This window comes from Bemisia tabaci, chromosome 7, assembly GCF_918797505.1.
Source record: "Bemisia tabaci chromosome 7, PGI_BMITA_v3".
In the NCBI taxonomy this organism is placed as follows: Eukaryota; Metazoa; Arthropoda; class Insecta; order Hemiptera; family Aleyrodidae; genus Bemisia; species Bemisia tabaci.
In genome coordinates, this window is record NC_092799.1 from 3,325,732 (window position 1) to 3,350,347 (window position 24,616).

The window sequence follows — 24,616 nt, forward strand, 5'->3', positions numbered from 1 at the left end:
AGAAGAAGCGGGGGTTTTGGGGGAGGGCTCGCTGAGGGGGGAGATTCCCGGGGAACGGGGGGTTCGTGGGGTTGGGAAGAACCGCGAGACGAGGATTCCCAAGGGGGGGGGGGAGGATTCCCGGGGAAAGGGGGGCTCGTGGGGTTGGGGGCGGAATCGCGGAGTAGGGTTTCCCAAAGGGGGTTCCCGGGGAGAGGGGGGACTCCGTTGGGTTTATGTAGGATCGCGGAGCAGGGTTTCCGAGGGGGGAGGGGCCGCGGAGTAGGATCACGGGGGGAGGACTAGGGTTTTTTTTTTTTTTTTTTTCTCCGCGACTGGCTTGCTGAGATCCTCCGGGGCGTTACGTCCCGGGGTCTGCCGTCGCCGGCAGGGGCGCCCGCCGGGACCCCGTGGGTCCGTTGGGTGCCCCTGCCCCCGACCCCCCGCGAGGGGGGTCACTTTGCCCCCCCGCAAGGGGGGGCTTTTTGACCCCCCTCGCGGGGGGTCGGGGGTGGGGGCGCCCAGCGGACCCTTATGGGGTCCCGGCGGGCGCCCCTGCCGGCGACGGCGGCTCCGGGGCGTTACGCCCCGGAGGATCTCAGCAAGCCACGAGTGGAAAAAAAAAAAAAAAAAAAAAAAGGGAGGAGGTGGGAAAGGAACCGGGGCGCTGGAAGCCGGGGTTGGGGGAGGCCGCTGCTGGTGGACACCGTCGTACCGGGATCGTCGCATTTTTTTTTTTTTTTTTTTTTTTTTCCCCCTTCTTTTCTTTCTTTTCTTTTTTTTATTCTCTGTTGCAGGTGCTGCTGCTGGGTGCCATCGTACCGGGATCGTCGCATTTTTTTTTTTTTTTTTCCTTCTTTTCTTTCTTTTCTTTTTTTTTATTCTCTGTTGCAGGTGCTGCTGCTGGGTGTCATCGTACCAGGATCGTCGCATTTTTTTTTATTTTTTTTTTTCCTTCTTTTCTTTTTTTCCTTTTTTTTATTCTCTGTTCCAGGTGCTGCTGCTGCTGGATCTTCCCGCAACCGAAGGTAAGATACTGTTTTATTCCTCCTCCATAATCAGTTGCGGAGGGCGCTACTTTCGTCTTCTGCGGGCACAGCTGTTTTTAGGAGTATCAAAAATCGGCGTTGGTGAGTGTATTTTTTTGTTTCCTCTTCCCCTTTCCCTCTTCCTCTTTCCTCTCCCTTTTCCTCTTCCCTCTCCCTTTTCTTCTTCCCTTCCCCGTGGATTAGGGCTCTTGGCGACACCACGTTAAAAAAAACGCGCCGTAAGCTCTACCTCCAGGAGCAGCACCGTATCCTCTACCTGATCGGGCTTTCCTAAGGTGGTGTGGAAACGAGCTTGTCAAAAGATGTTCCTCTATTCCTCCTCTGAGTAAGTAAAATCAAAACCTGAGAATCTTTTCATCAAGTGCTTTTTTATATTTTTTATAGGGAGAGCATAAATTCAAATTGGTTTAGTCGAAAATCGAATTCAGCGAATTCCAAGCTAGCTCAGATCCAAAGGAGTCAACGTCACGAGATAATTGATAGGCTGGGAGGACAAGGCGCATATGGCGCACAAGTGCAGTTTCTGCTATGAAGTTTTTAAAATTATACATGGATCCTTATGGCGGGATAAAAGTTCAAACTGACATTTTGATGCTTAAAAATTGGAATTTGGGAGCGAATTTTTCCCAGAATATGCATCAAGACTAGTTTTACTTGAAATTAAAACTATCTCAATTTTTTTAAAAACTGCCTGTATGCGCCTTGTTATCTCTGAAATATTTATCAGTGTATAAGTCGCAGGGAGTCAGCAATCGCCGGCAATTTGCAAGCTCCATACTTGTCAATTCGTCAAATTGTAATTACGATAACATCGATATAGTAAAGATTTCTTAACGCCTTCAAATCCAGCGATACTCTCCGCTTTGCCAAGGAGTTAGTTTAGTTGCTTAACCCAATCTAACACAGATTATTGATGGCATTTCACGTCCTCGCGAGTGTGCTAACTCGCACTATGTATCCAAGAAGAAGGGGCTAACGTATGTTTGAAGTCAAAGCATAATAATCCCTACTTCCAATCTCGTCTTTTCACTTTAAAACGATTAAATTTGTTGAGTAAACACGAATAGATTGCAAATTTCCGGCGATTGCTAATTGCCTGCAACATATATACCTGAGAATTTTTGTGAAGAAATTAATGAGAAAAAAAAATTACTGACTGAACAATCATAATCACTGCCTGTGGAAATATTAATTAAACGATACTAAAGCTTTTTATAGATGGTGAAAGTGCAGAAGTGCGAATCTCGGAAAACACGATTTTCCAGGAGAGTAAAAAAACTGTCAGCATTCCTCTTTATTGTCGTTAGAAGGGATTAAACTTCTACCCTTCTTATTAATAATTCTTAAGGATGGCAAGAATAAGATGTTTTTTCAAACTCCATCAGAAGTTTCAATAATTTCTCGAACTGTTAGAAAATACGGCAGAAATGCCGAGATTCGCGTTTTTGGCACTAAGAATCGACCCTTCATCAGTAGATTCGCAGTTTTGCGCTTAGTGTTTTAGACTTGTTGGTAGATTCGGATCATTTAAAGACGAAAAAAGGGTTTCACACTAAAATTTCCTTATAAGATAAGATTTAGTTGGTCATCGATGCTCCATTAATCCATGCTTTACGCTTTCCTAATGGACCAATGGACAAAGTACTTTTTCTTCAATTATGATTATTCACAGTTAATCAAAGAAAACTCATTTTATCCGTGCGAAACTATTTAAATTCACGATCGCTATTGAGTGAGTTGCGATCTTGTAAACGGCGACTCTTTCAGTTTCACTTCAGAATACGATGACCGAACCAAGGGACTTAAAATACACAATCTGATCCAGCCGCTTGCGCTCTCTTCATTTAAAAAGGACGTAGATACCAAAAACAATCTTAATATTATTTCTAAAATATATTCCTCGGCATTTTCCCAATATGCAACTCGATATAAACACCCAATAATATGAACTTTTTGGTCAATTTCATCGTACAAGGCCACTCATAATGGACATAGAAGAGCGCCTTCAAATCAATTCGTAAACTTAATGTAAAATTTTGATACCACCATTCGTGAGTCACGGCAGTCATCTTGCATACCCGGCCATTTGAAGGCGTCTCGTTGACTTCAGGCAAACTGGTCAAAAACGAGTGTTTCTGGCCACTTTTTGGGTTTTTCTCTGGATCGTCTACCACGGATAGCTCGAAGCGAGGGACTCCCGAAACTTATTCGACAGTAAAATCTTAATCAACGGGGCAATTCCAAGCGAGCTTAGTGGGTTTCGGCCCGATCGGCTAACTTTCGATTTAGACCCGAAATATTTAGTGCATGTAACCCCTGTAGATTTTTCTAGTTTTTGGACTGAGAAAAAAATTTCGAGATATCAGTCGCATCCTACGTAGTTGGAGGCATAGAATCAATTCCGCACGGTCCCGACTCTCGGCGAGGCTCCCTGAGCCGAAAAACAGAAACTGGTCAAAAACGAGCATTTCTCACTCCTTTTTGAATCTTTCTCTGGAGCGTTTTCAGAGGATACCTTGAAGCGAGGGAGTCGCGGACCTTTTCCGACTCGAAAATCGAACTCAGCGGGTCAATTCCAACTTACCTTACTTGGTGTCGGCCCGAATTGCGAACTTTTGATATTGTCGAGCCGAGAACCAGTCAAAAACTGGTCAAAAACGAGTTTTTCTGACCACTTTTTGACCCTTTTCTCTGGAGTGTTATAAGCGGATAGCTCGAAGCGAGGGACTCGCCCAAAATTATGAACTTTTTGGTCAATTTCATCGTACAAGGCCACTCATAATGGACATAGAAGAGCGCCTTCAAATCAATCCGTAAACTTAATGTAAAATTCTGATACCACCATTCGTGAGTCACGGCAGTCATCTTGCATACCCGGCCATTTGAAGGCGTCCCGTTGACTTCAGGCAAACTGGTCAAAAACGAGTGTTTCTGACCACTTTTTGACCCTTTTCTCTGGAGTGTTATAAGCGGATAGCTCGAAGCGAGGGACTCGCGGAGCTTTTCCGACTGAGAAATAGCACGAAGCGGGTCAATTACAAGCGAGCTTACTTGGTTTCTGCCAGATTAGCGAATTTTCGATTTTGATGCTAAAAATTTAGTCCATATAACCCATGTCAATTTTTCTCGAGTTTGGACTGAAAAAAAACGTTTGAAATTTCAGTCGTCGTTGGAGGCGTAGAATCGATTCCGCACGGTCCCGACTCTCGGCGAAGCTCCCTGAGCCGAGAGTCGGCCCGAATTGCGAACTTTTGATATTGTCGAGCCGAGAAACAGTCAAAAACAGGTCAAAAACGAGCATTTCTGACCACTTTTTGACTCTTTCTCTGGAGCGTTTTCAGCAGATAGCTCTAACCGAGGGACACGCGGAGCTTTCCGGACTCGATAATCGCACTCAGCGGGGTAATTCCAAGCGAGCTTAGTTGGTTTCGGCCCGATCGGCTAACTTTCGATTTAGACCCGAAATATTTAGTCCATGTAACCTCTGTAGATTTTTCTAGTTTTTAGACTGAGAAAAAAATTTCGAGATTTCAGTCGCATCCTACGCAGTTGGAGGCGTAGAATCGATTCCGCACGGTCCCGACTCTCGGCGAGACTCCCAAAGCCGAGAATTAGTCAAAAGCAGGTAAAAAACCAGCTTTTACGACCACTTTTTGACTCTTTCTCTCGAGCGTTTTCAACAGATAGCTCGAAGCGTGTGTCTTGCGGAACTTTTCCGACAGGAAAATCTTAATCAGCGGGGAAATTCCAAGCGAGCTTTCGATTTTGACTCGAAATATTTCCTCCATGTAACCCCTGTCGATATTTCTAGTTTTTGGACTGAGAAAAAAAATTCAAGATTTCAGTCGCATCCTATGTAGGTGGATGCGTAGAATCGATTCCGCACATTCTCGACTCTCTGCGAGGCTTCCCAAGCCGAAAAACAGTCAAAAGCAGGTAAAAATAGAGCTTTTCCGACCACTTTTTGATTCTTTCTTTCGTGTGTTTTTAGCGAATAGCTCTAAGCGAGGGACTCGCGGAGTTATCCCGACTCGAAAATCGCACTCAGCGGGTCAATTCCAAGCGAGCTTACTTGGTTCCGACCCGATCGGCGAATTTTTGATTTTGACGCTAAAAACTTAGTCCAAGTTATCCTTGTCGATTTTCTTCGATTTTGGACGGAGAAAAAATTTCGAGATATCAGTCGCGTCCTACGTAGTTGGAGGCTCCAGAAGCCGAGAAACAGTCAGATACTAGTAAAAAACGAGCATTTCTGACCACTTTTTGAATCTTTCTATGGAGCGTTTTCAGCGGAAAGCTCGAAGTGAGGGACTCGCGGAGCTTTTCCGACTCGAAAATCGAACTCAGCGAGTCAATTCCAAGCGAGTTTACTTGGTGTCGGCCCAATTGGCGAACTTTTGATTTTTTCGAGCCGAGAACCAGTCAAAAACTGGTCAAAAACGAGCTTTTCTGACCACTTTTTGACCCTTTTCTCTGGAGCGTTTTAAGCGTATAGTTCGAAGCGAGGGACTCGCGGAGCTTTTCCGACTGAAAAATCGCACTCAGCGGGTCAATTCCAAGCGAGCTTACTTGGTTTCTGCCAGATTAGCGAATTTTCGATTTTGATGCTAAAAATTTAGTCCATATAACCCATGTCAATTTTTCTCGAGTTTGGACTGAAAAAAAATGGTTGAAATTTCAGTCGCATCCTACGTAGTTGGAGGCTTAGAATCGATTCCGTACGGTCCCGACTCTCGACGAAGCTTCCTGAGCCGAGAAACAGTCAGAAACAGGTAAAAAACGAGCATTTCCGACCACTTTTTGACTCTTTCTCTCGAGCGTAGTATTGTAACTGCAAGACTGTGCTTACAGTAGTATGTTAATTTGAAAAGTTAAAAAATACGTGTTTCGGTTTGTTTTTCCCTCATTTCCATCATTAATATATCATGCAAAATGCGCTCCACAGATCAGTTGAATGGTAATTTTAATAACGTAGCATGATCAGATACTTTTTCGTTTGAAGCTGGAATTAATTTAGTAAAATTTGATGTAACTAAAGTTTAATATTACCCTGGTAAAAATTGGCGATAGGAGCTGCGTTCCAAAATACCATAGGAATTCTTAAAGCCGGCTAAGGAAGGCATTGAAAATCATGTAGCTGGCTGTAGAAGGCGGAGCAAATAATACAGCCGGGCTATAGTTCCTATCGCCGGGCTTTATACTTTATCGCCATCGGCTATAAGGCTATAAAAAAGTGTGTAGAAATTCGTGTGCTGTGGAAATCATTAAGTTTGATACGGAACCACCATGATATTTACAAAACACACGTTATATTTTCCTTTAATACATAATTTTTTTCATCAATTAAAATAAGAATAATCCATACAGGATGTGCAAACATTTCAAAATTATGAGTTGAAAAACGCTGACTCCACGAGATTATATATTGGAGCCTAACACAGAGCGGAGCGGCACACGGCATGCTGCCAGCGATAAGCGTGCTTTAGCGCCTACAAACCTAACAGGGATACTTCACGCATTGCGCAATGCTTGAAGTATCCCTGTTAGGTTTGTAGGCGCTAATGCGCTTTTTGCGCTGGCTACCTGCCCGCCGCGCCGCGCCGCAGCGTGCCACGGCGCTTGAAGCAACTATTTCACACCAGAGGTATTGCACAGTATCATACGAAATTGAAAGCGCTCCAACATATTAGGAATGGCAGGCATCCTTCAAAAGTACGGAGCTTTCCGTGCAAAATAAATCAAGATACTACGGCCCAAAAATAGAGCGGTAGTCCAAAAACTCACGAAGTCCTTGCATCCGTAATTAGTAACATTTAGCATGCACTTTATCGCCTGGTTGTTGCTTAATTGCCATTGACTCTAAAAGGCTATAAGAAATCGTGCAGCCTTAGAAAATCTTAAAGCCGGCTTCAGGTCTATGGTATTTTGGAACACAGATTCTACTGCCAATTTTTACCAGGGTAATTATATACTTTTTAATTTAAAGCTACTGGTAAGATCTCATAGTTTACTGTATTGTACAGTAATTCTTTTATCATAATTAATCTTAAAATGTTAAATATTATCAAACTCTTTCTCTTTACATGCCTATTTATTAATATTTGAGTGCCGCATTATGAGAGCATTTCGACGGCGTAAGTCCGCAATCACATATCTCGTTTGTGGTGTTTGAAATTTTCCGCCTCTATATTATTTGTTTAAAGGAGAACAAATTGACATCATTCCTTGAAGTTTTTGCAGAATTTGTTTTCGCACAGAGAAGGAAAATCACGGCAGTTTTAAAGAATTGCCGTTGAGTAGTTTTCCGTTTAAAAGATAAGGTGAAAATATTCGTTCAACCTTTTCGCGGTCAAAATACGAGTGTACATCGACCATGTACAAAATGCGCATAAAAATGGGTATGCTGCACGTAAGAGGTACAGCCAACTGATACTGAATGCACTTTCTACAAGTGAGTTCGCTCGAAAATAACGTTGAAGACAAACCGCCTGGTGCGACACAAAAAAAAGAAGTTTGAAATCAACTTCTTACCGCGGAACCTGCGTAGCTTGTAACACGCTTTTTATTTACCGCGTTTGCGAGCAATTTTTCTTGGTGGCCGGCAGTCAGGTTTCTCCGCAGAGAGACCTAACCTGAATTAAACAAACCGTCTCGCGATCTTTTATAATCTCTTCTTGCGTAAGATTTGCAGAGAGTTTTTGTTTCTACAAAATAAAGAAATAAAAAGGAAACAATCGCTTAAAAACGATTGAAATCGTACAATAGAAAATATACTAAAATCATTTGTTCACTCAGATTATTTTTTCCTTACTCCTCTGCCTGTGCAAACCTGGTCGGCGCACAGTGGATCGAGTCGATGGGAGCGGTCGGACAAAGATTGGAAACGCCATAACTCCGTTGAAATAAAAATTTGAGTTTCTGAAAGTGGTTTCATTGGTTTTTTCGTAAAATTTTCTTCCAGAAGTACCCCTTAAAATTTAAAATGTGACGAAATGAAAAAAAAATTGCAAGTTTTAGTAAAAAATATCATGCCCGACCTCTCTAAGTGACTCGATCCACTGTGTGGCGACTTAAAAAAACTGCCCACAGACGCGGGAGACTTGAAAAAGCGTGTTACAAACTGCGCAGATTGCGCGAGAAGGAATGGATTTTAGACTTTTCTGACACGTGTTCGACGTGATTTTCGTGCAATTTTTTCCGCACGGTGGATATTTTTCCGACCGTATCTCTGGCGTGCAACAGACTTATTCGTCCACAAAGAGAGGCCATTTTGCTCTAGTGGAGGCCAACGTCAAACTCAATAGTGAAATTTTCGAGAAACCGAACTTTTTTTAAAAAACGTCTGTCATCCTCGCCTAATAATAGAGAGATGAGGAAATTATGGAAGCACATGACGCTGTACGAATGAAATAAACCTCTGAGAAAAAAGTCAGAATTCATAGAATTGTTCTTGCACGCGACGGCTTTTTTTTCGATTTCATAGTTTTTTTCTGAGTAAAATTTTCCAAAAATCCAATGATGCCACTTGTTACCAACTTTCAAGTTCAGGAAAAGCTTAGCTGAGGTTACGATGAACAGCCACCACTGTGCTGTGAGAAAATCTCTTTTTATACTCCAAGCTCTTCAATTCTCCACTTTGATCGCTGAAAATTCTTAATTATCTAGACAGCCCCCTTATTCATTCGAATTTTTTTTCCCAACGTACTTTTTTTTTAGCGAATTATATTTGTTACAATCCAGGAGTTTGCAGATATTTTCTAGGTACAAAGCTCTTTAGTATTCTAGTGAACAAAACAGTTAATACTATGACGTATGATAGGATATTCGGTTATGGGAAATGCAGTTGGGTTGATTTTCAGTTAATTCATCCATTTAGACGAATTTAAACAAAAATAGTTCAACTTCATCGGAACTTTTGAAAATACGGTTTTAAAAACTACAAAAAAACAGGATTGTTTCATGCAACTGGTAACCTAGTTACATGCGGGTTAAGTCGGAAAATCCCCATATGAGATTTCCTCTTTGCAGTCTTCACTCTTTTTTTTTTTTTTTTAAAAGGAAAACGCACTAACAATATAGATTGAAATTTACTGTAGTCTTTCTTCATTTATCCAAAAAAAAAAAAAAAAAAAAATCCATAAAAGTTTTAATTTATATTCCTTGCAGAAAATGCAACGAGAGCTAAGATGTTTAAACTCGCAATAAAAGTACGGATATTTCGCATTTAGCCATCGAGATGTTGAACACCGAAATTGAATTCGAAAATAGTAAAGACGCTTCAGAGGTTGTTCGGAGTTTGAAACACTCCTGCTGATATACTTCCTTTTCTCGAGTTACGTTTTGTAAAACGCGTCCACTGCTCGTATGGAAACTTTAGATAAACGTCACCACGACCTACTTTAGCTCTGTTATTTGAAGGCGGGGGAGCATCAAATTTTGCCCAACCAGCTTCCAAACTCGAATTTGATGAAACAGACGATGCGTCATAAAACGGATAATAGGATAAGCCCCGATTGACCTTGAAAAAACTTTTAGATGGCGGGCGCAAGTTTAAGGGAAAATGAACCGCGATTAGCAGAAAGGAACCAAGCAACATCAGCTATTGCCAATTTTAACTGGGCAATTCAATTTTCATCCAAACGTTTGTGCGAATTCTTTTGAATATTTTAAGGAATTTGCTTCGTACCATGAGCAAATTCACTGAATTTTAGACAAAAATCCGCAGAACCGTTCCTATGAAAAAACTGAAACTGCCCAATGAAATTTGACAATAGCGATGTGGCTTGATTCTAGGTTCCTTTCTGCTTCACGCGGTCCGAATAGGCTTCACCGTAAATTTTCCTCTGCACTTAATGAGTCCTTTTATTTTGCACCATGGCTTTTACTTAGTCTATGAAAGACAAAGTGGAATGGACGCACACAGATTGTCTGAGAAATTACTAATTCATTTTGTAGCATATACATTATACTGACTGAACTATTGTACAGTTGAGTCATGCCCATGCAATAATGGCATATGCGCGTTCATATACATGTAGTTTTTGCACCCAACGGCGAAATTGAATGCTGTGCTCGAGAGGTATCACTCGTGTAAATAATACGATCATACACGATGATTCTACGGCCGCTATTTTTGATTACTAAATCTCCTGTAAACGAAGTTGTGAGCAGGAAACTATTGGTCCTCCTCATCATCCTGGATAAGCCACTTTACTTTCATTTTTATTCGTAGATCTCATATTTTTAATAAGTTTTCAATAAGCTGAAAGAACATGTTTTGTTTGTTAAGTTTGTTGGTTTTAGAAGTTGTTATTCTTTAGAATCACCGTCATTACATCAACATCAATACAATCATGTTAAAGATTCATTATTCTTTTATTTTATTCTCAAATTCACTCAAAATTCCACAAGTTGAGTTGGACTGCATTTTGCAAATTTGGACATATAAATTCTGGCTCATCTGAAAAAACATTTATGTGCATAGGGAAATTAATGGCACATACATTGTTTCTAAACAGGGCCGGAATTTATAGTTCCTTATTGCAAAATGTAGTCCAGTTGTTAGTTGCAAAACAGCACAAATCGTACTTTTTTTTTTAAAAAAAAAAAAAGATACAAATCACCTAACATTAAATTATTTGACAAAATGCATGGTTACTCTTTAGGTAAGGTTCAAGCCTAGAACTAGTAAAAAAAATCAGCTGAGTCTCATAAAAACACAATGTATTCGTGATATTCACAAGGCAAAACTTCAAACGCGTTTTTCTCAAAACAAGGTTTTCCCGCACTTATGTATATTGTTGTAGCCACCGCTTCAATTTTGGAATCAGGTCGTAAATATCATCTGATTGGCGTCAGTCTTCGATTTCGAGAGACAGTCGTTAAAGTCACCGGATTGCACTGAAAACAAACATTCATCTCACCCCAGACTTTGATCTATAACCGCAAAAGATTTGCGAACCAAGACGGAAATGTCTAACATTTGATGTTCGCCTTAAATTCATCCGGTTAGGCAACAAACGCGCCGTAGAGTGCCAGTAATTACCCTTTCATAAATTATTCAATTATATCAGTTCAAGCTTATTATTCAACAAGGTTTGAACCCTATACCGTCGGTTTTGTCCACCTGAAGTTCGCGTGAAATCTCTCCAGTTAGGCTACACACCAACCGGGGAAAGTTGTCTTTTTGTAATAAACAAACCGATCTCCGAAGTTGAAAGAAACGTAGATTTCAAATTTAATATATATTCGATAGTATTTTGATTTTTTAGAACAAAATTCACCAAACTATCTCCTTGAAACTTGTGAGAACTGATGTGAATTAATTGTGGAAAAGACACGACAAGACGCCCAAACTCAAGAGTGCGTTGGAGGGCGCTTCTCTCAGTGGCAGGAGGAAGTAATATAGTTGTCCATACTTTTTCAGTCAAATAAAACATAAAAGACAACCATAAAACTAATTATCCCCGATGAGACACAGTGGATCAAGTTGAGGAGAGAGGTCGGACGTGAAAATTTTGACCAAAAAAAAAAAACTGCATATTTTTACGTGTATTTCGTAACATTTTAAATTTCAAGGGATGCTTCTGGCAGAAAATTTTAATAGGAAACCCATGGCACCACTCTTAAAACCTCAAAATTTTGTATAAACGAAGTTATAAGCTCCTAATATTTCCAAATTTTGTCCGACCTCTCTCATTGACTCGACCTATCGTGCGAGGGATCGAACTTCAACCTCTGAGATTACAGTCGGGCGCGGTGGCACGCGGCCACATCTACGCGCCGGCCAGCGTGGAGACTACTTCAATTTTGGTCATCCATCCCATTGCTAAGGCGCAATGATACAACTATCCGAACTCCTCGGAATGCGTGAGGTATCACGCCAAAATTGAGGGCGTTTTAGATACTGCCGACGCGACGGCCAGCGTGGAGGCTACTTCAATTTTGATCATCCATCCCATTGCTAAGGCGCAATGATACAACTATTCGAACTCCTCGGAATGCGTGAGGTATCACGCCAAAATTTAAGGCGTTTTCAAAACTGCCGACGCGACGGCCAGCGTGGAGGCTACTTCAATTTTGATGGCGTTTGATGGAGACTTATGAGGCGTGCTCAGAAATGGCCTACGGTCATTCTGCCGTGCTAAGGAAAAATGCCGTAGGAGCCTTCAGAAGTTGCCAAATTTCCCTTAAAAAACATTATTTTTTGAGGAAAGTCATTAGTATTATCCCTTGAAATGTCCACATACTTTAGATCAACATTCGAATGAAACTATCTGAATGATTGGAAGAAAGATGTTCACAAATTTTCTTTGAAAATCCGTATTTTATTGAATTAAATTTAGCGGCGCCTAAAGGCTCATGCGGCATTTTTCTATAGCAAGGCAGTACTGAAAGGCCAGCGTGAAGGCTACTTCAATATTGATCTACCATGTCATTGCTAAGGCGCAATGATACAACTATTCGAACTCCTCGGAATGCGTGAAGTATCACGCCAAAATTGAAGGCGTTTTCGAAACTGCCGGCGCGACGGCCAGCGTGGAGGCTACTTCAATATTGATCTACCATGTCATTGCTAAGGCGCAATGATACAACTATTCGAACTCCTCGGAATGCGTGAGGTATCACGCCAAAATTTAAGGCGTTTTCGAAACTGCCGACGCGACGGCCAGCGTGGAGGCTACTTCAATATTGATCTACCATGTCATTGCTAAGGCGCAATGATACAACTATTCGCACTCCTCGGAATGCGTGAGGTATCACGCCAAAACTGAAGGCGCTTTCGAAACTGCCGACGAGACGGCCAGCGTGGAGAAGAAATTTTCAGGAAAATGTTCCGTGTTCAGAAATGGCCTACGCTCATTCTGCCGTGCTGAGGGAAATTGCCGTATGAACATTCGAGAGTTGCCAAATTTCCTTCACTAGAATGTTCATTTTTATGGAAATTTATGAATAATTTCCTCCCAAATTTTCCGGAACTTTGGGTGAAATTGCGAATTTTTTTATCACGGCAGCATGGGACACATTTGTTTTTCGGAGCTCCCTCAGCGTCTCGGCCCAATAGATTCGTCTTGAGGCAAATGAATATTTGGATTCTGATGAATGAAATCAATCAATCGTTCAATATAAACGTCTGATTTTGGCTTTGATGAACGTAATGGGTCCGCTAGAGCAATTTTCCACCATTTACAATGGTCATTATTTAATTTTTTTATTGTATACTTTAGGTCGAATAATGGCGGCCACAGAATTAGCCGAACAATACGTCATTGTAAGAAGAAAAACGAAAAAGTCACGTGACTGTTTCAAAAGTACGATGAAAAGAACGTATGTGATATACATATTTAAACATTGCAAGGCTCAAAAATAATGCAGCCGGGTAATACGTCCGTGCACTTTGCTATCGAAAGCTCAATACTCGACACCAATTTTTACAACCACAAAAAAATGAAAAATATTCCAATTTTGGCGCCTGTGCCAATATCATTGTCTATAGCGCAAAACGCTGTGTACCATGTAACATGTTTCATCAGGGGGTCCCAACGGTTGGAAAAGGGCAAATCTGCAGAGAACCAGAAGCGCCAAGGAATTTGGGATTAGACAGCAAAATAGTGGCACACAACAATAATTGCAATTAAAATGTCCATGGAATAAAAGAGCTCCAGAAAAAGTACAACTGAGAGTTTAATGGACTCATGTTCTAGGTTTCTTGGAATTTATACTCTGTTGAACTAAATTATTTTGTGGCATAGAGCTTACTCAGCTTTTCCAAGGGATCCAATTGATTACATGAAGTACATCACAGACATTTTAATAACGTATTCATCTCGATGTATTAAAAAAAATATTATTTTCTAGATGCATACGCTAGAATTGAAACTCCAATTTATACTGGTATTAAAATTTGATAATAATGCTGCAGACAAAAAAATATACTTTCTCAGAGAAGACAAATATTATCATCACGTTCTCGTTTCTAATAGTCGCGGGTCGGTGGCGTGGCGTGCTTTGCAATATCACTATTTTCATCGATTGATTTGCCATTTAAATCGATGGAAAAGGATCGATAAGCAGGATTTTCGCAACGAACACCTTAAAAATCGATTCTTCACCGTAGCTTCAAATGGGATGATATCGATCATTTACGCCTCACTCTGTTGTCACGATCAATTTGACAATCATTATGTAACAAAGGACTACAAACTTTGAAATGATGCTGAGATTGTGCTTTGCATACGTTCACAACAAAAGGAATAAAACCAGATCAATGAAAGAAAAAAGTACCACGGTAATTTTTCCGTTGTCATATTTTTAGTGTTTACGTAGTTTAGATAATGATGAGGTTATTAGATACTTCTTTACTCACATTTTTAGGTTTTCTTACAAAACGAAAAGTTTTACAATCTTTGCTGCATTGCAATCTCAGTGATTCAAAATGGTGAAATGAAGGCTGCGTCATCGCATGTTAGGCCTAAAGGGTGATGATGATCGCTCAAGTCAAACGAATCTCTTTTAAAACTGGATGATCTTTCTGACAAAGCGTTTCAGAGGCCCTATACAAAGGATCATGGGAGTGAGGCTGCTGCCTATTACTTTTATGAAAGGCTAACGCTCCGATCCACAACTCCGCAGAGTTGCCGTTCAACATTTTTAAATCCGTCAAAATGAAAAAAAAATATGAATTTTGTCTCTCAAAATAAGAGAGTAATATGCAAGTGAATTCAAGGAAAATGATCGATAGACAATTTCCAACAAATCGAGTGATTTGCTGTCTCAACATGCTTCGGTGGGACTCGGGAGATAAATTATGTAATGCTGAAATCGGATTTTTTAACCCCTCCTACATTCGTAACGCATCCTTCGGTGGTCCGCACCCTGCCCAAAAAATTACCTAATGCTAATTTGACCCCCCCCCCCCTCCTTAAATTAGAGTTCCGTGATGAATTTTGGATGAAAATCTGCCACCTCGCATTGATTTTTTAACTTAAATCGAAATAGAGGCGCTATACGTTTCATCCGTTCATCCTACCGCTACGTAACACAGTCCCAAATGCTCCCCTCTCCCTAGGGTGTTATGTATTTTATAGATGGCCGTTTTTTTCTCCTCGACTGGGCCTTCAAAGTAAAGAAGAAACAACTTAATCGGCCCGAAACATTGACAAAGAAACAACTGAAATCGGGACTAAGGCGGCAATTAATAAAAAGAACACATAAAATAAAAAGCCCGGACGTTTCGTAGGGATCACAGCCGCATTTTCAACCGGCAAGAACAAAAAAAAAAAAAATAGGAAGAAAGACACTATGACACTATGTAAAGTCGCCTCACCGCTATTATTGTGAGACTAAGTAAAGAAGTTGGCTATATTTTTTTCGCTCCATTTAAACCTTCGTTGGAGTGTAATCGATTCTTATCGGAGTACCTAGTCCAACTGAGAATCGATACATTTCCATAGGTTTAAATGGAGAGGAAACAATGTTGCCAACTTGCTGGATCAACCGATTTTTATTCACTGATTTATCAAATTGATGGATCAGTTTGGTTAAAAGACTTCTGAGTACTTTGGAGGAAAAAAAAAAGAAATTTTTGAATTCCATGGTGTGGAACTTTACCGTTTCAACAAAGACCGATTGGTGTGACCCATACATAGCTGCTTGACGTACTCTTTTACAGTAGCATGCCTCTTTCTTTGAAAAAAAAAGCCAACAGACACACGTCCGTAGTCCATGCGTTCGAAACATGTTTTTGTCACAATTTTCGTCGTTTTCCTCGCGAAAGAACGCAATCACTTTTTGATGTTGTCAAATCCCCCCACGCAAACACCATTTTTATCAAGAGCATTTTGGGCATTTCTAACTGAAAATTCCACCGATTTTTCCTCTATTCTCGTGCAAAAATCAGAAAAATTTCGAGCGAAAATCGCACGGGTAGATTCTAGTAAAAAATTGAATTGTTTGAGTCAATGTTCCAAGCTTGGAATGAAGTTCCGTCCCCTCCTCCGGGTGACGACTCGGAGAGTTCTCAAATGACTCCACTTGAAGTAGTTTTTTTACATGCTCCTCGAAAAATTGTCTGCATATTGTGCGATTCTATTTCACACTAGGTGCGGGAGGAGTTGACGAGAGCTTCAAAAAAACCGTCCTTTTGAAAAAAAAAAGGAGAATTGTACACGGTCGATCACAAAAGGAAGTCTGTAAAGTATGAATGCCTGAGCCTCTCACCAAAAGACCCCCCTCATATACCTTGATAGAATTGAAAGCTCGACTCTATAGGAGAACACCGAATAGAGCAGCCTGATTTCACCGAGGTCAATAAAGGACCTATATAAAGGACCTCAAGTCCGTGATCGGGCCCGCAGTCGGAGGATTTTCTATTCCCTCTCGAGTGCTCCAGACGTGTAGCGCAGAAAGCTTTGCGTCATGCAAGCCAAAAATATTCCATTTATATTGCCATTACTCTTGTTTCATGTTTATTTCTTGGATTGTGTGTTGCTTGGCAGCGAGAAAGGTAATCGTCCTATCATTCATTTATAATCATCATTACCCGATAATTTTTACTAATTTATATGCAATGCAAGGAGGGGCGTGTAATTTATATGAACTTCAGTTCCATTGAAAACTCAGAAACGCTAAATTTTGGAAAGAAGTGTCTCGATTGTTTGCGTGGAGGATTTGAATATGTGGAATTGTTTACAAGCATTTAACCATACCACATTTTGCGATTAGGGACCACAATTTTTGGTTCAGGTCGGAGAGATATCCAATTGAACCACCAGGAGCCTAATTGCGCTCAGCGCGGAACTAATCATCGCATACCTACATCTCGATGGATCTCTTTCGAGGAAGGGGAATACATTTTTCTCACGCACGATTTATTTGTTTCATACAGTATACACACCCCTCTAAATACACGTATGATTTACAAATGCTCTCACAAATGTATTGTATCTTGGCGGACCCTGACTCGTTTTCAGAGAAATGACGGGGGATGGGGTTTATTTGATTCCTTTACGCGGCACGCGCTGCTATGAGCCTCGTCAAACTGTTGTCACCGCGGTCGAAAACGCCTTCAGTTTCGCGCAATACTTCACCGCTCACACCAGAGTTAAAATATTTGTATCGTAAATTGCCCGTGACAATTTCATTATCACGGATTTAGCCGGGAATATCTGCATAAAAAATGTTAGCATTATTATCTTTATTAAAAGGCTCAAAAGATTCTTGAAGTCAAAACACTTTTGCATATGAACTTATGGAAATTTAAACATATAAATAAATACGAGATCCCATTTTTGAATTTCGTTGCACATGTGCTCCTGTCTGACGGATCATTTGTGGCGCTATAAAAGTGCGTTAATTCTTTTGGTGTTGACCCAACGAAAGCAATGAACTCAAAGATGCTCTCCCAAATAAATCGGGAATAACAAGGTAGTAGAGTCGCGCTCGGTGCCTACTTTTTTGCGGGGAGTTCAAAGCCAAAGTCTTGGACTGACTCTCAGTAGCGTTCAAATTTTTTAATCCAATTGAAATTTTGGGATTCACGGCCTGGATCCTCCCGCAGAATAGTGAGGCGCCGGCATATTCCAGTAACTTGTTACTTACAGTTTGGGCCTTATTTGGACGTATTCCTGCCAAACGGAACTTAGCGCCAATTTGAATTCCTTTTGAGGAATTTAGTATCCCGGATAGCGCGTTCTGTTAAACGGAACTAAGCGCCATGGAAAAGCATTGCGAGAATAGGTACGAATGAGCCCGACGCCCGGTTCCGCCGCCAATCCAAGATTACCTTCTTACTCTACCTTTTCTACCTCGGGGTAGGAACTCTACCTTCCTACCCCGATGGCGCTTAGTTCCATTTGACAGAAATACGTCCATTTGTATTTTTGTATTTTTTTCGTAAATTGTAAGTTATAGTGATACTCTTTAAAAATGGATTATAATTGTTGATACAAGACGAAAAGAGTTTTAGAGACGATCTGAAAAATATCTCAAATTAAAGGGGAATAGAGAATTTGAAGGTGTCTGAAATTTGATGAATTTCGTGTTTAAATGGAAACTACTCAGTGAACTGAACACGAGGACACCCTTGGTTCATGAATTTAACAGCTATCGGAGAGGATACGACAAAATGATCTCATCTGCTAAATTACGTGTGTTTAAATGGAAAATGCCGCCAGATGACGTCACTAGGAGGTGTATTTTCTCACTTTTTTATACTATTATATTTTTATACTATTTCCCATATCAGAAAAAAATCATAAAAAATACCGTGAAACCAGCTCTTCAAGCACCGCTTTCAGATGAAGCAATAAAAATTTGCATGCAAATTCTCTATTGATGTATGTATTTAAGGTATGTTGAAATCATGAACGAATGCTCTCTTGGCGCACTTCTTAATTGTCAGCCCTTATACTTTTTTCTTTAGGCTCAGAGGATGAGAGGCAGAATGGCGTGGAGTTACGGAAACAAACTACAATGACTTCAGAATCAGCTTGGAAATGTATGTACTTTCCTTTAAAATCGTGCTACATTTTCATCTGGCAGGTACGAGGGTGGATTGTTAAGTAAGTTTACCCATTTAATATCTCTAAGACTATTGGTGTTAGAAAGGCTACTATAGACCAGTTTTAGAACGAACATATCCTCAGTTTTCTAACAAGCTATAGTTTTTAAGATTTGATGCAGGTTGTATCAAAACGTGCCCACTTTTACCACGCTGTAGGGCTTAAGAGAAATTGTAAGTGTAAGTACGTGAAGAGGTAAAATCAATTTACTTTTTTGATATAAAGTTTGTGAAACTTATGGAAGACTATTCACCTTACTTCTCGACTTAGTCACCGACACAATTCTTTGCATTTTCAAAGACGGTGCAGCGATTTCTTCAACCCGGTCTCGTGAAAGCCATTCCCATTTGCCCGGCGGACCAGTTGTTGTCAGAAATGGTAACTTCTTCGTCCGAGTGATTTTCATCTTTTCCGGAGTTAAAACAGCATCTCGTGGTATTTTTTTGGACAAATGTTGTGAATTTATTACCAAAAGAGTAAATTGCTTTTACTTTTTCACGAACTTACACTTACGTTTTACCTTAAACCCCACAGCGTGGTAAAAGTGGGCACGTTTGGACATAAGGTGGGTGTGGAAAATCTGTCATTACTTCGCACATTCTGCATGTATGTATAAAGTCGCTTTTATAGCGCTCTTTGGCTCTCTGCGACCCCTAGCCGCCAAAGTCCCCTATCCTACCAAAGCCCCTCAGGGAGTTGACAACCCCTCATTTCTTCTAAAACCCCCTGTCGCTACCTTTTCACTGGGCATCTCCTTCGTCTCCTCCCAGGAGGAACCCAATCAAGCAACTTCTTTGGCAGCCTTTCGGCCGTCATTCTATTGACATGACCATACCAGACAAGCTGTCTGGTCATGACGTCGAATATGATGTCATTTTCGACTCCCATGATCTGACGCACTCCTTCATTGACACATTCACACATTCACACATTCACACTCTTACATTCTGCATCAAATCTTAAAATCTATAGCTTGTTAGAACGCTGAGAATAAGTCTGTTTTAAAACTGGTCTGGTTTCCTTTCTAATATCATCGGTAAACTTACTTAAAAATCCACCCTCGTATTTTTACCGTCCATTTAGCCCTCAATCGTCATGGTAGCGAGGCATGCTATACGATACATCGATTAATCTGCCGTTTAAACCGATGGGAAAGGATCGATAAACAGGGTTTTTGCGACGAACGCCTTTATAATCGATTATTTACCATTCAAATGGAGAAATATCGACGATCGATCATTTTCGCCTCGCCACAGGTCATTCTGAATTAAAGTGCGGAATAGATCACAATATTTCTTTGAAAGGGAGCCTTAAACATGATAGATAATAGCCAACCGTCCACATATGTATTGAACTGCAAAACGAAAATAATAGCTCGGCATGTCTTGGAGGTGGATTTCCACATGCTAATTGGGTCAATCCAAATAACGTTTCATTTTCCGGACTCGTGGACTTATGGTTTCCAAGTCCCTTAGCCCCTCTTTGGATTTATGAGTCCATTCCTTATAACCTCCCAGTCTCAGGCCTTCCGGAAATCATCGAGGAAAACCTTGGCACTGATGGTCTAGGGCACCTGCTTATATATTATTCATCGCAAAGTCAATCCAAAAAAAAACACGATGATGCCACTCATTTGTGCCTAAAATCGGCTCTCACACTTGGGAAAAGACGTCCTAAAATTCAGATCGCAATAGTAACATAATTTTGAACTAAATGAGGAGAGTTAACCTCCAATCAGATAATCTTCATATACCGTTTGCTCACTTTGTCTTCCATCAAGCGCAGCAGGAGCACCAAATTGAGAGATAATATACTAACTTCTGAGTAGCTACTGCCTATTGCATATCAATCGAGTTGAAGGTGAATCGTATATGAAGCCATAGCTGTAAAAACAGAGCATGTCGGGCATCTGCCATTTTTAGGGATAAGGCTTTTGGTTAAGCCTATGGCATAACTTTTCAATGAGATATGAATAAAATAACCGTGTTATATGTAAAAATAGCGGATGTCAGAAATCATTTAAATAATTAATATTGAGCTAAATAATTCGCTGAAGCTCATTAATCGCCTTTAGGATCGTATTCATGGGCACATCACAATAGTAATAAGAAACGATAGGACCTAGGTCTCTGGGAGATGGCAGCTTTTAATTTCCTCCCTATATTTTAGAAAACTAAAAATAGTTTGTTCTTCATTTTTTTAGTTTTTTCGAAAAATTATCCAAAAGTTCAACAGTAATTCGATCAATATAAATTGCTCTATCTTTTTTATATAACCTATGTAGTTCATTTTATGCCTAAAAAAAGTTCTTCGTGAAAACAACGAATGTGGTCGGTTTTAAAAACCACCTGACATTTTCTTCAAATTTAAATTTCTAAAATAAACTTTTTAGCGGAAGATTTTTTACGCTACAAATTCTGGACCGAGCTCTTATTTGCCGCACAGACATCGGAACGCGCAGCTTTGAAAACTTTGAACGCGATTTGTTCAAAACTTAAAAACACGACATCCGCTGTTTTTACATGCAAGGCATAGTATATCGCTCTTAAATCAATTTTTTTAGGCTCAATACGTTAAATTGATAGATTCAAATGTATAATACAATTTTTTCAACTCCCATGCAACTGACCATCAGATTAAGGCGCTCGCTAATATCAGCACGTGCGATTGCGTTTCGTGCGTAACACAGATTAATTAAACGTGTTTCTGCCAAACGGAACTACGTGTATAAAGACATGAGCCCTGAGACTCATAAGACTATATGCATAACAGGGTTTACGTCATGATGCACAGCACATGGTTTCGTTTGACAGAAATACGTCCAATTGGACGTATTTCTATCAAACGGAACTATGTGCATTATGACGTGAGCCCTGTTACGCACATACTCTTATGGGTCTCAGGGCTCATGTCTTAATGCACATAGTTCCGTTTGATAGAAATACGTCCAATTGCTAATGTAGGTATAAATCACGGGCGAGGCTATTTTCTCTACGAAAAAAAAGACAACCCCAGCAAAATGAAATCTTATTTGGACGCATCCAGCTATCATCTTAACAATAGCGGATTGTCGGACTACATAAACTTCGATTACTTGAGAGATTTAGAGCGCAAAAATTGATCATTTTTTGTATGTTTGCATCTAATTTTTAAATTGACATTTTACGAAGAAGCTCAATGCTCAATGCTTTAAAAATTACTCAAAAAAATTAAACAGTCATTCGGTAACATGAATGAATTTTTCTCTCCCGACAGGTTCCAGCTGTAAGTCACGTGTTCAGGCACGTTAAAAGGCATGGATTTGCATATATACGATCAAACTGAAGTTTATTTCATTTTGCTCCTGAGATTAGAAATATTACTTTTTTCGCTGCCATTATTTTAATAATATTTACTTTTGATTTTACTCAGCAGTCTCGAGAAGTATGGGCAGCAGAGGCGCCAGCTTTAAGGAAATTGCGAAAAATTGCCTCGGAGAAGGTATAAAAAAGGCCGCAAGTCTCGCAAGGGCCTCTACTGGTTAGTGTTGCAAGTACTGATATTATACTTCGTGAACTGCAATCAAATATTCTCTAGATTTCGTTCAATTTTACTAGTGTGAAAATGGACTTTCGCAATAAGAAACTACTATATCTGACCCATTTCAGAAAGAGCGCAGGTACTTTAATTCGGCTTTTATTCGAGCGTAATTGCGTAGTTTCTTTATTCAGATAGATGCTTTTGAGGGAGACCTCGAAATGAATATTAATGACCTATTGTAAAAAATTGTCCAAATAATGAATATGATCGCAAGTACGCCTTCGTAACAAATTATCAAAGTCACCGTCATCTCGCCTTGATTTGATTTTCCAAAAAATTTGATTTTTGATTTTTCGATTCTTGATTTTTGATTTTTTTTCCATTTTCCAGAAAAATTCAAGTTCGCTGCATTTGAGCTGAAAATAGAGTCCACTAGGCTTATTCCAGCCCTTTCATTGGCTCGCGACTTAATTTATTTGATTTTTTGTGCTTCGTCTATTAGGATTAGAGAGGAAGCAAAATAACGCAGACAATTGAGTTCCTTGGAGGACAAGGCGCATAAGTGTAGTTTTTGAAAAAAATGAGATATTCATGAACTCAACTATAACTAGTTTAAAAGATGTATTTTGCGAAAAATTCACAACTAAAATTCAACTTTAGAGCATCAAAAAGTGAGTTTAAACTTCGCATCAAAAAGTGAGTTTAAACTTCGCATCAAAAAGTGAGTTTAAATTTCTTTTCTGCCTTAAGGGTCCATGTAATTTTGAAACTTAAATCATGTATTTCTTGAATTAGCAAAAACTGCACTTATGCGCCTTGTCCTCCAAGCCCCTTAATTCATATTGTCATGGGAACGTAGTTCCCCATGATATTAGAATCGTTCCGTTGCTTTCGCTATGGGATTCCCTATACCTCTGCGACCTTGAGCGTTTCGCCCAGTCTCCGATTTTTGGTTGATTTTCCGATGTATCAAAAACCGTTGTATTTTTTAGCCAATCATGTCTCTACGTCAAGTTGTGTTGATTGCTAAAATTCGCTTTCAGCGAGTTTTTTTCCACCTTGAGATGTCGTGTCTGACTGGTAAATCTGCGCAGAACCACGAAGTTCCGTTTTTGGGCAAATTCTTTTTTTTGGGAGGTTCTGATTGGTTATTTTTCGCCATCAGTTTTCTGTTCGTTGATGCAAAAGATCGCCTACCTCGGTGCTCTTGAGAAGCCGCCATTATCCCACCTCAAATTTGAAAAATAGAAGTAAAGAAATAATAACCATCGTACAAGGTGGAAAATTGTTCTGGAGGACTCGTTACGGATATATGAGCCAAAATCAGAACTCGATTGATTGATTTAATCCATGAATACAGAAATATTGCCTCAGCTTACTGCCGCGATAGCAAATGCATGATGAGATGAACCTTGAGACACATGATAGCATAGGCAAACAATGTCTCACAGAGAAAGGCGCTTAGCTCATTTCTTTCATATCCCAGGAGGTACAAAGCGTCGAAAACAACTCTTGTGATAAGCCCCGCCCACCGTCAGAGTCTTTTGTATGCTATTTTTACACCGCCAACCGCGGAGCCGTGATAGCGTGGTTGACTAAAACGCCACATTTTTATGAACAGGAGCGGGCAATAGGCAATCGGGAGTTCGATACCCGACGATGGGTGTTACTTTTTAATGGTTGTATTGAATGTTTTAGACTAATCATCAAAAAATAATTAATATTAGATGATAAATGTACGAACATTTTCTCGTGAGTTAATATGTTAAACATAAATACTGGAATATACCTCCTTCATATAATCAGCCACATGTTCCCCCAAATTAATGACGTTATTTTCTTTTTTCAATAAAGTTAATTTGCATTCAACGTTCGTAAGTTAAGCAAAAAGTACCTATTGATACAAATAGAAAGACATGAAAATAGTATGTCTAACATTTCAGTTGTTTTTTTTTATTTATTTTTTGTTTTTTTGTTTTTTCAATAAAACAAATTGACTGGACTAGAATCATTGTGTCTCTGAAGACAAAAGCTAAGTTTTTTTGATACAGAAATACTAATATATTCATCCTTCATATAATCAGGGAGATGTTGACCCAAATATTGATGTATATTTTCTCTGTTCGCCCAAATTAATGATGGTATTTTCTTTTTTCAATAAAATTAATTTACATTCCACGTTCTTAAAGCAATATTTTTTCCAAAACTCAGCAAAAAATAACAATTTATACCTACGCAAAAAGTAAATAAATAAATAAATAAAGCGATGACATGAAAGTAGTATAGGTAGTGCACATCTAACATTTCAGTTACATCTATTTGAATGAAAAAAATGGCAACTTAGGAAGCACATAGATCACTTATGATGCGTATTTGGGCATATGCGTAGAGTAAAAATATCATACTTTACGCCGAAAAAACGAAACTGAAAGTTAAATGCGTTAACTTCCGAAAACCATACATAATCCAACGAAAATAAATAATTGGTAAATATCAGCCTTCTTGTAT